At 47.9% G+C, this 11,160-nt stretch overlaps 2 non-coding genes across 2 annotated transcripts; both read right to left on the bottom strand.

The window, feature by feature from the left end:
* Positions 1 to 1,424: 1,424 nt before the first annotated feature.
* Trnat-ugu (transfer RNA threonine (anticodon UGU)) lies at positions 1,425 to 1,496 on the bottom strand. Its single transcript has one exon. It is a non-coding gene; the product is annotated as a tRNA-Thr (tRNA).
* An 8,606-nt stretch (positions 1,497 to 10,102) lies between these two features.
* On the bottom strand, positions 10,103 to 10,174 carry Trnat-cgu (transfer RNA threonine (anticodon CGU)). The gene has a single exon. It is a non-coding gene; the product is annotated as a tRNA-Thr (tRNA).
* Between the last annotated feature and the right edge of the window lie 986 nt (positions 10,175 to 11,160).

The following is an 11,160-nucleotide window of genomic DNA, read 5'->3' as shown; positions in this document are numbered from 1 at the left end:
CCACGCCTTTCGATTACATGTCGAATGCCTTACCAATTCGGCTATCTGGGCGACTGTGTTCTCCTTCACTTTCTGGGCTATTTATATTTACTGGAATTGTATCTGACGCTTGAGGGTGGTAGCCAGCGCCACTCTGACTACACGGGGAGAAGGGGACCTTCTTTTCAACCCCCGGGGCGTAGCGCAAACGTCTACAGCCTGTCATGAGCGGGTAACTGGCGGGAAGCCCTCTTATGCTACCTAGGCATCAAGGCTGCCAGAACCGAGACCCTCGCTAGGCTTTCGCAGAATAATATAGTGAGGAAATGAGGGGCTCGTTGAGGAAATACAGAAAGATAGGTCAGCAGTCTACAACGCCAAAGGAGGCATAGGGGTGTGAATAGGCTCTTTTCTTTTTCACTACCGTTAATGAAGTAAACATTTTTTTTAAATATACAGAAAAAAGAAAGAAAGAAAACCACGCGCCCAGAGTGGGGACCGAGCCCACGCCTTTCGATTACATGTCGAATGCCTTACCAATTCGGCTATCTGGGCGACTGTGTCCTCCTTCACTTTCTGGGCTATTTATATTTACTAGAATTGTATCTGACGCTTGAGGGTGGTAGCCAGCGCCACTCTGACTACACGTGGAGAAGGGGACCTTCTTTTCAACCCCCGGGGCGTGACTCAAACGTCTACAGTCTGTCATGAGCGGGTAACTGGCGGGAAGCCCTCTTATGCTACCTAGGCATCAAGGCTGCCAGAACCGAGACCCTCGCTAGGCTTTCGCAGAATAATATAGTGAGGAAATGAGGGGCTCGTTGAGGAAATACAGAAAGATAGGTCAGCAGTCTACAACGCCAAAGGAGGCATAGGGGTGTGAATAGGCTCTTTTCTTTTTCACTACCGTTAATGAAGTAAACATTTTTTTTAAATATACCGAAGAAAGAAAGAAAGAAAAACACGCGCCCAGAGTGGGGACTGAACCCACGCCTTTCGATTACATGTCGAATGCCTTACCGATTCGGCTATCTGGGCGACTGTGTTCTCCTTCACTTTCTGGGCTATTTATATTTACTAGAATTGTATCTGACGCTTGAGGGTTGCAGCCAGCGCCACTCTGACTACACGGGGAGAAGGGGACCTTCTTTTCAACCCCCGGGGCGTGACTCAAACGTCTACAGCCTGTCATGAGCGGGTAACTGGCGGGAAGCCCTCTTATGCTACCTAGGCATCAAGGCTGCCAGAACCGAGACCATCGCTAGGCTTTCGCAGAATAATATAGTGAGGAAATGAGGGGCTCGTTGAGGAAATACAGAAAGATAGGTCAGCAGTCTACAACTCCAAAGGAGGCATAGGGGTGTGAATAGGCTCTTTTCTTTTTCACTACCGTTAATGAAGTAAACATTTTTTTTAAATATACAGAAGAAAGAAAGAAAAACACGTGCCCAGAGTGGGGACCGAACCCACGCCTTTCGATTACATGTCGAATGCCTTACCAATTCGGCTATCTGGGCGACTGTGTCCTCCTTCACTTTCTGGGCTTTTTATATTTACTAGAATTGTATCTGACGCTTGAGGGTGGTAGCCAGCGCCACTCTGACTACACGGGGAGAAGGGGACCTTCTTTTCAACCCCCGGGGCGTGACTCAAACGTCTACAGCCTGTCATGAGCGGGTAACTGGCGGGAAGCCCTCTTATGCTACCTAGGCATCAAGGCTGCCAGAACCGAGACCCTCGCTAGGCTTTCGCAGAATAATATAGTGAGGAAATGAGGGGCTCGTTGAGGAAATACAGAAAGATAGGTCAGCAGTCTACAACGCCAAAGGAGGCATAGGGGTGTGATTAGGCTCTTTTCTTTTTCACTACCGTTAATGAAGTAAACATTTTTTTTAAATATACAGAAGAAAGAAAGAAAGAAAAACACGCGCCCAGAGTGGGGACCGAACCCACGCCTTTCGATTACATGTCGAATGCCTTACTAATTCGTCTATCTGGACGACTGTGTCCTCCTTCACTTTCTGGGCTATTTATATTTACTAGAATTGTATCTGACGCTTGAGGGTGGTAGCCAGCGCCACTCTGACTACACGTGGAGAAGGGGACCTTCTTTTCAACCCCCGGGGCGTGACTCAAACGTCTACAGTCTGTCATGAGCGGGTAACTGGCGGGAAGCCCTCTTATGCTACCTAGGCATCAAGGCTGCCAGAACCGAGACCCTCGCTAGGCTTTCGCAGAATAATATAGTCAGGAAATGAGGGGCTCGTTGAGGAAATACAGAAAGATAGGTCAGCAGTCTACAACGCCAAAGGAGGCATAGGGGTGTGATTAGGCTCTTTTCTTTTTCACAACCGTTAATGAAGTAAACATATTTTTTAAATATACAAAAAAAAGAAAGAAAGAAAACCACGCGCCCAGAGTAGGGACCGAGCCCACGCCTTTCGATTACATGTCGAATGCCTTACCAATTCGGCTATCTGGGCGACTGTGTCCTCCTTCACTTTCTGGGCTATTTATATTTACTAGAATTGTATCTGACGCTTGAGGGTGGTAGCCAGCGCCACTCTGACTACACGTGGAGAAGGGGACCTTCTTTTCAACCCCCGGGGCGTGACTCAAACGTCTACAGTCTGTCATGAGCGGGTAACTGGCGGGAAGCCCTCTTATGCTACCTAGGCATCAAGGCTGCCAGAACCGAGACCCTCGCTAGGCTTTCGCAGAATAATATAGTGAGAAAATGAGGGGCTCGTTGAGGAAATACAGAAAGATAGGTCAGCAGTCTACAACGCCAAAGGAGGCATAGGGGTGTGAATAGGCTCTTTTCTTTTTCACTACCGTTAATGAAGTAAACATTTTTTTTAAATATACCGAAGAAAGAAAGAAAGAAAAACACGCGCCCAGAGTGGGGACTGAACCCACGCCTTTCGATTACATGTCGAATGCCTTACCGATTCGGCTATCTGGGCGACTGTGTTCTCCTTCACTTTCTGGGCTATTTATATTTACTAGAATTGTATCTGACGCTTGAGGGTGGTAGCCAGCGCCACTCTGACTACACGAGGAGAAGGGGACCTTCTTTTCAACCCCCGGGGCGTGACTCAAACGTCTACAGCCTGTCATGAGCGGGTAACTGGCGGGAAGCCCTCTTATGCTACCTAGGCATCAAGGCTGCCAGAACCGAGACCCTCGCTAGGCTTTCGCAGAATAATATAGTGAGGAAATGAGGGGCTCGTTGAGGAAATACAGAAAGATAGGTCAGCAGTCTACAACGCCAAAGGAGGCATAGGGGTGTGATTAGGCTCTTTTTTTTCACTACCGTTAATGAAGTAAACATTTTTTTTAAATATACATAAGAAAGAAAGAAAGAAAAACACGCGCCCAGAGTGGGGACCGAACCCACGCCTTTCGATTACATGTCGAATGCCTTACCAATTCGGCTATCTGGGCGACTGTGTTCTCCGTCACTTTCTGGGCTATTTATATTTACTGGAATTGTATCTGACGCTTGAGGGTGGTAGCCAGCGCCACTCTGACTACACGGGGAGAAGGGGACCTTCTTTTCAACCCCCGGGGCGTAACGCAAACGTCTACAGCCTGTCATGAGCGGGTAACTGGCGGGAAGCCCTCTTATGCTACCTAGGCATCAAGGCTGCCAGAACCGAGACCCTCGCTAGGCTTTCGCAGAATAATATAGTGAGGAAATGAGGGGCTCGTTGAGGAAATACAGAAAGATAGGTCAGCAGTCTACAACGCCAAAGGAGGCATAGGGGTGTGAATAGGCTCTTTTCTTTTTCACTACCGTTAATGAAGTAAACATTTTTTTAAATATACAGAAAAAAGAAAGAAAGAAAACCACGCGCCCAGAGTGGGGACCGAGCCCACGCCTTTCGATTACATGTCGAATGCCTTACCAATTCGGCTATCTGGGCGACTGTGTCCTCCTTCACTTTCTGGGCTATTTATATTTACTAGAATTGTATCTGACGCTTGAGGGTGGTAGCCAGCGCCACTCTGACTACACGTGGAGAAGGGGACCTTCTTTTCAACCCCCGGGGCGTGACTCAAACGTCTACAGTCTGTCATGAGCGGGTAACTGGCGGGAAGCCCTCTTATGCTACCTAGGCATCAAGGCTGCCAGAACCGAGACCCTCGCTAGGCTTTCGCAGAATAATATAGTGAGAAAATGAGGGGCTCGTTGAGGAAATACAGAAAGATAGGTCAGCAGTCTACAACGCCAAAGGAGGCATAGGGGTGTGAATAGGCTCTTTTCTTTTTCACTACCGTTAATGAAGTAAACATTTTTTTTAAATATACCGAAGAAAGAAAGAAAGAAAAACACGCGCCCAGAGTGGGGACTGAACCCACGCCTTTTGATTACATGTCGAATGCCTTACCGATTCGGCTATCTGGGCGACTGTGTTCTCCTTCACTTTCTGGGCTATTTATATTTACTAGAATTGTATCTGACGCTTGAGGGTGGCAGCCAGCGCCACTCTGACTACACGGGGAGAAGGGGACCTTCTTTTCAACCCCCGGGGCGTGACTCAAACGTCTACAGCCTGTCATGAGCGGGTAACTGGCGGGAAGCCCTCTTATGCTACCTAGGCATCAAGGCTGCCAGAACCGAGACCATCGCTAGGCTTTCGCAGAATAATATAGTGAGGAAATGAGGGGCTCGTTGAGGAAATACAGAAAGATAGGTCAGCAGTCTACAACGCCAAAGGAGGCATAGGGGTGTGAATAGGCTCTTTTCTTTTTCACTACCGTTAATGAAGTAAACATTTTTTTTAAATATACAGAAAAAAGAAAGAAAGAAAACCACGCGCCAGAGTGGGGACCGAGCCCACGCCTTTCGATTACATGTCGAATGCCTTACCAATTCGGCTATCTGGGCGACTGTGTCCTCCTTCACTTTCTGGGCTATTTATATTTACTAGAATTGTATCTGACGCTTGAGGGTGGTAGCCAGCGCCACTCTGACTACACGGGGAGAAGGGGACCTTCTTTTCAACCCCCGAGGCGTGACTCAAACGTCTACAGCCTGTCATGAGCGGGTAACTGGCGGGAAGCCCTCTTATGCAACCTAGGCATCAAGGCTGCCAGAACCGAGACCCTCGCTAGGCTTTCGCAGAATAATATAGTGAGGAAATGAGGGGCTCGTTGAGGAAATACAGAAAGATAGGTCAGCAGTCTACAACGCCAAAGGAGGCATAGGGGTGTGATTAGGCTCTTTTCTTTTTCACTTCCGGAAATGAAGTAAACATTTTTTTTAAATATACAGAAGAAAGAAAGAAAGAAAAAGACGCGCCCAGAGTGGGGACCGAACCCACGCCTTTTGATTACATGTCGAATGCCTTACCAATTCGGCTATCTGGGCGACTGTGTTCTCCTTCACTTTCTGGGCTATTTATATTTACTAGAATTGTATCTGACGCTTGAGGGTGGTAGCCAGCGCCACTCTGACTACACGGGGAGAAGGGGACCTTCTTTTCAACCCCCGGGGCGTGACTCAAACGTCTACAGCCTGTCATGAGCGGGTAACTGGCGGGAAGCCCTCTTATGCTACCTAGGCATCAAGGCTGCCAGAACCGAGACCCTCGCTAGGCTTTCGCAGAATAATATAGTGAGGAAATGAGGGGCTCGTTGAGGAAATACAGAAAGATAGGTCAGCAGTCTACAACGCCAAAGGAGGCATAGGGGTGTGATTAGGCTCTTTTTTTTCACTACCGTTAATGAAGTAAACATTTTTTTTTAATATACAGAAGAAAGAAAGAAAGAAAAACACGCGCCCAGAGTGGGGACCGAACCCACGCCTTTCGATTACATGTCGAATGCCTTACCAATTCGGCTATCTGGGCGACTGTGTTCTCCTTCACTTTCTGGGCTATTTATATTTACTGGAATTGTATCTGACGCTTGAGGGTGGTAGCCAGCGCCACTCTGACTACACGGGGAGAAGGGGACCTTCTTTTCAACCCCCGGGGCGTAGCGCAAACGTCTACAGCCTGTCATGAGCGGGTAACTGGCGGGAAGCCCTCTTATGCTACCTAGGCATCAAGGCTGCCAGAACCGAGACCCTCGCTAGGCTTTCGCAGAATAATATAGTGAGGAAATGAGGGGCTCGTTGAGGAAATACAGAAAGATAGGTCAGCAGTCTACAACGCCAAAGGAGGCATAGGGGTGTGAATAGGCTCTTTTCTTTTTCACTACCGTTAATGAAGTAAACATTTTTTTTAAATATACAGAAAAAAGAAAGAAAGAAAACCACGCGCCCAGAGTGGGGACCGAGCCCACGCCTTTCGATTACATGTCGAATGCCTTACCAATTCGGCTATCTGGGCGACTGTGTCCTCCTTCACTTTCTGGGCTATTTATATTTACTAGAATTGTATCTGACGCTTGAGGGTGGTAGCCAGCGCCACTCTGACTACACGTGGAGAAGGGGACCTTCTTTTCAACCCCCGGGGCGTGACTCAAACGTCTACAGTCTGTCATGAGCGGGTAACTGGCGGGAAGCCCTCTTATGCTACCTAGGCATCAAGGCTGCCAGAACCGAGACCCTCGCTAGGCTTTCGCAGAATAATATAGTGAGGAAATGAGGGGCTCGTTGAGGAAATACAGAAAGATAGGTCAGCAGTCTACAACGCCAAAGGAGGCATAGGGGTGTGAATAGGCTCTTTTCTTTTTCACTACCGTTAATGAAGTAAACATTTTTTTTAAATATACCGAAGAAAGAAAGAAAGAAAAACACGCGCCCAGAGTGGGGACTGAACCCACGCCGTTCGATTACATGTCGAATGCCTTACCGATTCGGCTATCTGGGCGACTGTGTTCTCCTTCACTTTCTGGGCTATTTATATTTACTAGAATTGTATCTGACGCTTGAGGGTGGCAGCCAGCGCCACTCTGACTACACGGGGAGAAGGGGACCTTCTTTTCAACCCCCGGGGCGTGACTCAAACGTCTACAGCCTGTCATGAGCGGGTAACTGGCGGGAAGCCCTCTTATGCTACCTAGGCATCAAGGCTGCCAGAACCGAGACCATCGCTAGGCTTTCGCAGAATAATATAGTGAGGAAATGAGGGGCTCGTTGAGGAAATACAGAAAGATAGGTCAGCAGTCTACAACTCCAAAGGAGGCATAGGGGTGTGAATAGGCTCTTTTCTTTTTCACTACCGTTAATGAAGTAAACATTTTTTTTAAATATACAGAAGAAAGAAAGAAAAACACGTGCCCAGAGTGGAGACCGAACCCACGCCTTTCGATTACATGTCGAATGCCTTACCAATTCGGCTATCTGGGCGACTGTGTCCTCCTTCACTTTCTGGGCTTTTTATATTTACTAGAATTGTATCTGATGCTTGAGGGTGGTAGCCAGCGCCACTCTGACTACACGGGGAGAAGGGGACCTTCTTTTCAACCCCCGGGGCGTGACTCAAACGTCTACAGCCTGTCATGAGCGGGTAACTGGCGGGAAGCCCTCTTATGCTACCTAGGCATCAAGGCTGCCAGAACCGAGACCCTCGCTAGGCTTTCGCAGAATAATATAGTGAGGAAATGAGGGGCTCGTTGAGGAAATACAGAAAGATAGGTCAGCAGTCTACAACGCCAAAGGAGGCATAGGGGTGTGATTAGGCTCTTTTCTTTTTCACTACCGTTAATGAAGTAAACATTTTTTTTAAATATACAGAAGAAAGAAAGAAAGAAAAACACGCGCCCAGAGTGGGGACCGAACCCACGCCTTTCGATTACATGTCGAATGCCTTACTAATTCGTCTATCTGGACGACTGTGTCCTCCTTCACTTTCTGGGCTATTTATATTTACTAGAATTGTATCTGACGCTTGAGGGTGGTAGCCAGCGCCACTCTGACTACACGTGGAGAAGGGGACCTTCTTTTCAACCCCCGGGGCGTGACTCAAACGTCTACAGTCTGTCATGAGCGGGTAACTGGCGGGAAGCCCTCTTATGCTACCTAGGCATCAAGGCTGCCAGAACCGAGACCCTCGCTAGGCTTTCGCAGAATAATATAGTCAGGAAATGAGGGGCTCGTTGAGGAAATACAGAAAGATAGGTCAGCAGTCTACAACGCCAAAGGAGGCATAGGGGTGTGATTAGGCTCTTTTCTTTTTCACAACCGTTAATGAAGTAAACATATTTTTTAAATATACAGAAAAAAGAAAGAAAGAAAACCACGCGCCCAGAGTGGGGACCGAGCCCACGCCTTTCGATTACATGTCGAATGCCTTACCAATTCGGCTATCTGGGCGACTGTGTCCTCCTTCACTTTCTGGGCTATTTATATTTACTAGAATTGTATCTGACGCTTGAGGGTGGTAGCCAGCGCCACTCTGACTACACGTGGAGAAGGGGACCTTTTCAACCCCCGGGGCGTGACTCAAACGTCTACAGTCTGTCATGAGCGGGTAACTGGCGGGAAGCCCTCTTATGCTACCTAGGCATCAAGGCTGCCAGAACCGAGACCCTCGCTAGGCTTTCGCAGAATAATATAGTGAGAAAATGAGGGGCTCGTTGAGGAAATACAGAAAGATAGGTCAGCAGTCTACAACGCCAAAGGAGGCATAGGGGGTGTGAATAGGCTCTTTTCTTTTTCACTACCGTTAATGAAGTAAACATTTTTTTTAAATATACCGAAGAAAGAAAGAAAGAAAAACACGCGCCCAGAGTGGGGACTGAACCCACGCCTTTCGATTACATGTCGAATGCCTTACCGATTCGGCTATCTGGGCGACTGTGTTCTCCTTCACTTTCTGGGCTATTTATATTTACTAGAATTGTATCTGACGCTTGAGGGTGGCAGCCAGCGCCACTCTGACTACACGGGGAGAAGGGGTCCTTCTTTTCAACCCCCGGGGCGTGACTCAAACGTCTACAGCCTGTCATGAGCGGGTAACTGGCGGGAAGCCCTCTTATGCTACCTAGGCATCAAGGCTGCCAGAACCGAGACCATCGCTAGGCTTTCGCAGAATAATATAGTGAGGAAATGAGGGGCTCGTTGAGGAAATACAGAAAGATAGGTCAGCAGTCTACAACTCCAAAGGAGGCATAGGGGTGTGAATAGGCTCTTTTCTTTTTCACTACCGTTAATGAAGTAAACATTTTTTTTAAATATACAGAAGAAAGAAAGAAAAACACGCGCCCAGAGTGGGGACCGAACCCACGCCTTTCGATTACATGTCGAATGCCTTACCAATTCGGCTATCTGGGCGACTGTGTCCTCCTTCACTTTCTGGGCTTTTTATATTTACTAGAATTGTATCTGACGCTTGAGGGTGGTAGCCAGCGCCACTCTGACTACACGGGGAGAAGGGGACCTTCTTTTCAACCCCCGGGGCGTGACTCAAACGTCTACAGCCTGTCATGAGCGGGTAACTGGCGGGAAGCCCTCTTATGCTACCTAGGCATCAAGGCTGCCAGAACCGAGACCCTCGCAAGGCTTTCGCAGAATAATATAGTGAGGAAATGAGGGGCTCGTTGAGGAAATACAGAAAGATAGGTCAGCAGTCTACAACGCCAAAGGAGGCATAGGGGTATGATTAGGCTCTTTTCTATTTCACTACCGTTAATGAAGTAAACATTTTTTTTAAATATACAGAAGAAAGAAAGAAAGAAAAACACGCGCCCAGAGTGGGGACCGAACCCACGCCTTTCGATTACATGTCGAATGCCTTACTAATTCGTCTATCTGGACGACTGTGTCCTCCTTCACTTTCTGGGCTATTTATATTTACTAGAATTGTATCTGACGCTTGAGGGTGGTAGCCAGCGCCACTCTGACTACACGTGGAGAAGGGGACCTTCTTTTCAACCCCCGGGGCGTGACTCAAACGTCTACAGTCTGTCATGAGCGGGTAACTGGCGGGAAGCCCTCTTATGCTACCTAGGCATCAAGGCTGCCAGAACCGAGACCCTCGCTAGGCTTTCGCAGAATAATATAGTGAGGAAATGAGGGGCTCGTTGAGGAAATACAGAAAGATAGGTCAGCAGTCTACAACGCCAAAGGAGGCATAGGGGTGTGATTAGGCTCTTTTCTTTTTCACAACCGTTAATGAAGTAAACTTTTTTTTTAAATATACAGAAGAAAGAAAGAAAGAAAAACACGCGCCCAGAGTCGGGACCGAACCAACGCCTTTCGATTACGTGTCGAATGCCTTACCAATTCGGCTATCTGGGCGACTGTGTTCTCCTTCACTTTCTGGGCTATTTATATTTACTAGAATTGTATCTGACGCTTGAGGGTGGTAGCCAGCACCACTCTGACTACACGGGGAGAAGGGGACCTTCTTTTCAACCCCCGGGGTGTGACTGAAACGTCTACAGCCTGTCATGAGCGGGTAACTGGCGGGAAGCCCTCTTATGCTACCTAGGCATCAAGGCTGCCAGAACCGAGACCATCGCTAGGCTTTCGCAGAATAATATAGTGAGGAAATGAGGGGCTCATTGAGGAAATACAGAAATATAGGTCAGCAGTCTACAACGCCAAAGGAGGCATAGGGGTGTGATTAGGCTCTTTTCTTTTTCACTACCGTTAATGAAGTAAACATTTTTTTATATATTCAGAAGAGAGAAAGAAAGAAAAACACGCGCCCAGAGTGGGGACCGAACCCACGCCTTTCGATTACATGTCGAATGCCTTACCAATTCGGCTATCTGGGCGACTGTGTTCTCCTTCACTTTCTGGGCTATTTATATTTACTAGAATTGTATCTGACGCTTGAGGGTGGTAGCCAGCGCCACTCTGACTACACGGGGAGAAGGGGACCTTCTTTTCAAACCCCGGGGCGTGACTCAAACGTCTACAGCCTGTCATGAGCGGGTAACTGGCGGGAAGCACTCTTATGCTACCTAGTCATCAAGGCTGCCAGAACCGAGACCCTCGCTAGGCTTTCGCAGAATAATATAGTGAGGAAATGAGGGGCTTGTTAAGGAAATACAGAAAGATAGGTCAGCAGTCTACAACGCCAAAGGAGGCATAGGGGTGTGATTAGGCTCTTTTCTTTTTCACTACCGTTAATGAAGTAAACATTTTTTTAAATATACAGAAGAAAGAAAGAAAAACACGCGCCCAGAGTGGGGACCGAACCCACACCTTTCGATTACATGTCGAATGCCTTACCAATTCGGCTATCTGGGCGACTGTGTCCTCCTTCACTTTCTGGG

This window comes from Haemaphysalis longicornis, unplaced genomic scaffold (genome assembly GCF_048455015.1).
Source record: "Haemaphysalis longicornis isolate Haplotype H1 unplaced genomic scaffold, Haemaphysalis longicornis Haplotype H1 scaffold_1, whole genome shotgun sequence".
Lineage (NCBI taxonomy): Eukaryota > Metazoa > Arthropoda > Arachnida > Ixodida > Ixodidae > Haemaphysalis > Haemaphysalis longicornis.
The sequence above is the reverse complement of the archived record's forward strand: the minus strand, read 5'-3'. Positions and strand labels throughout refer to the sequence as shown.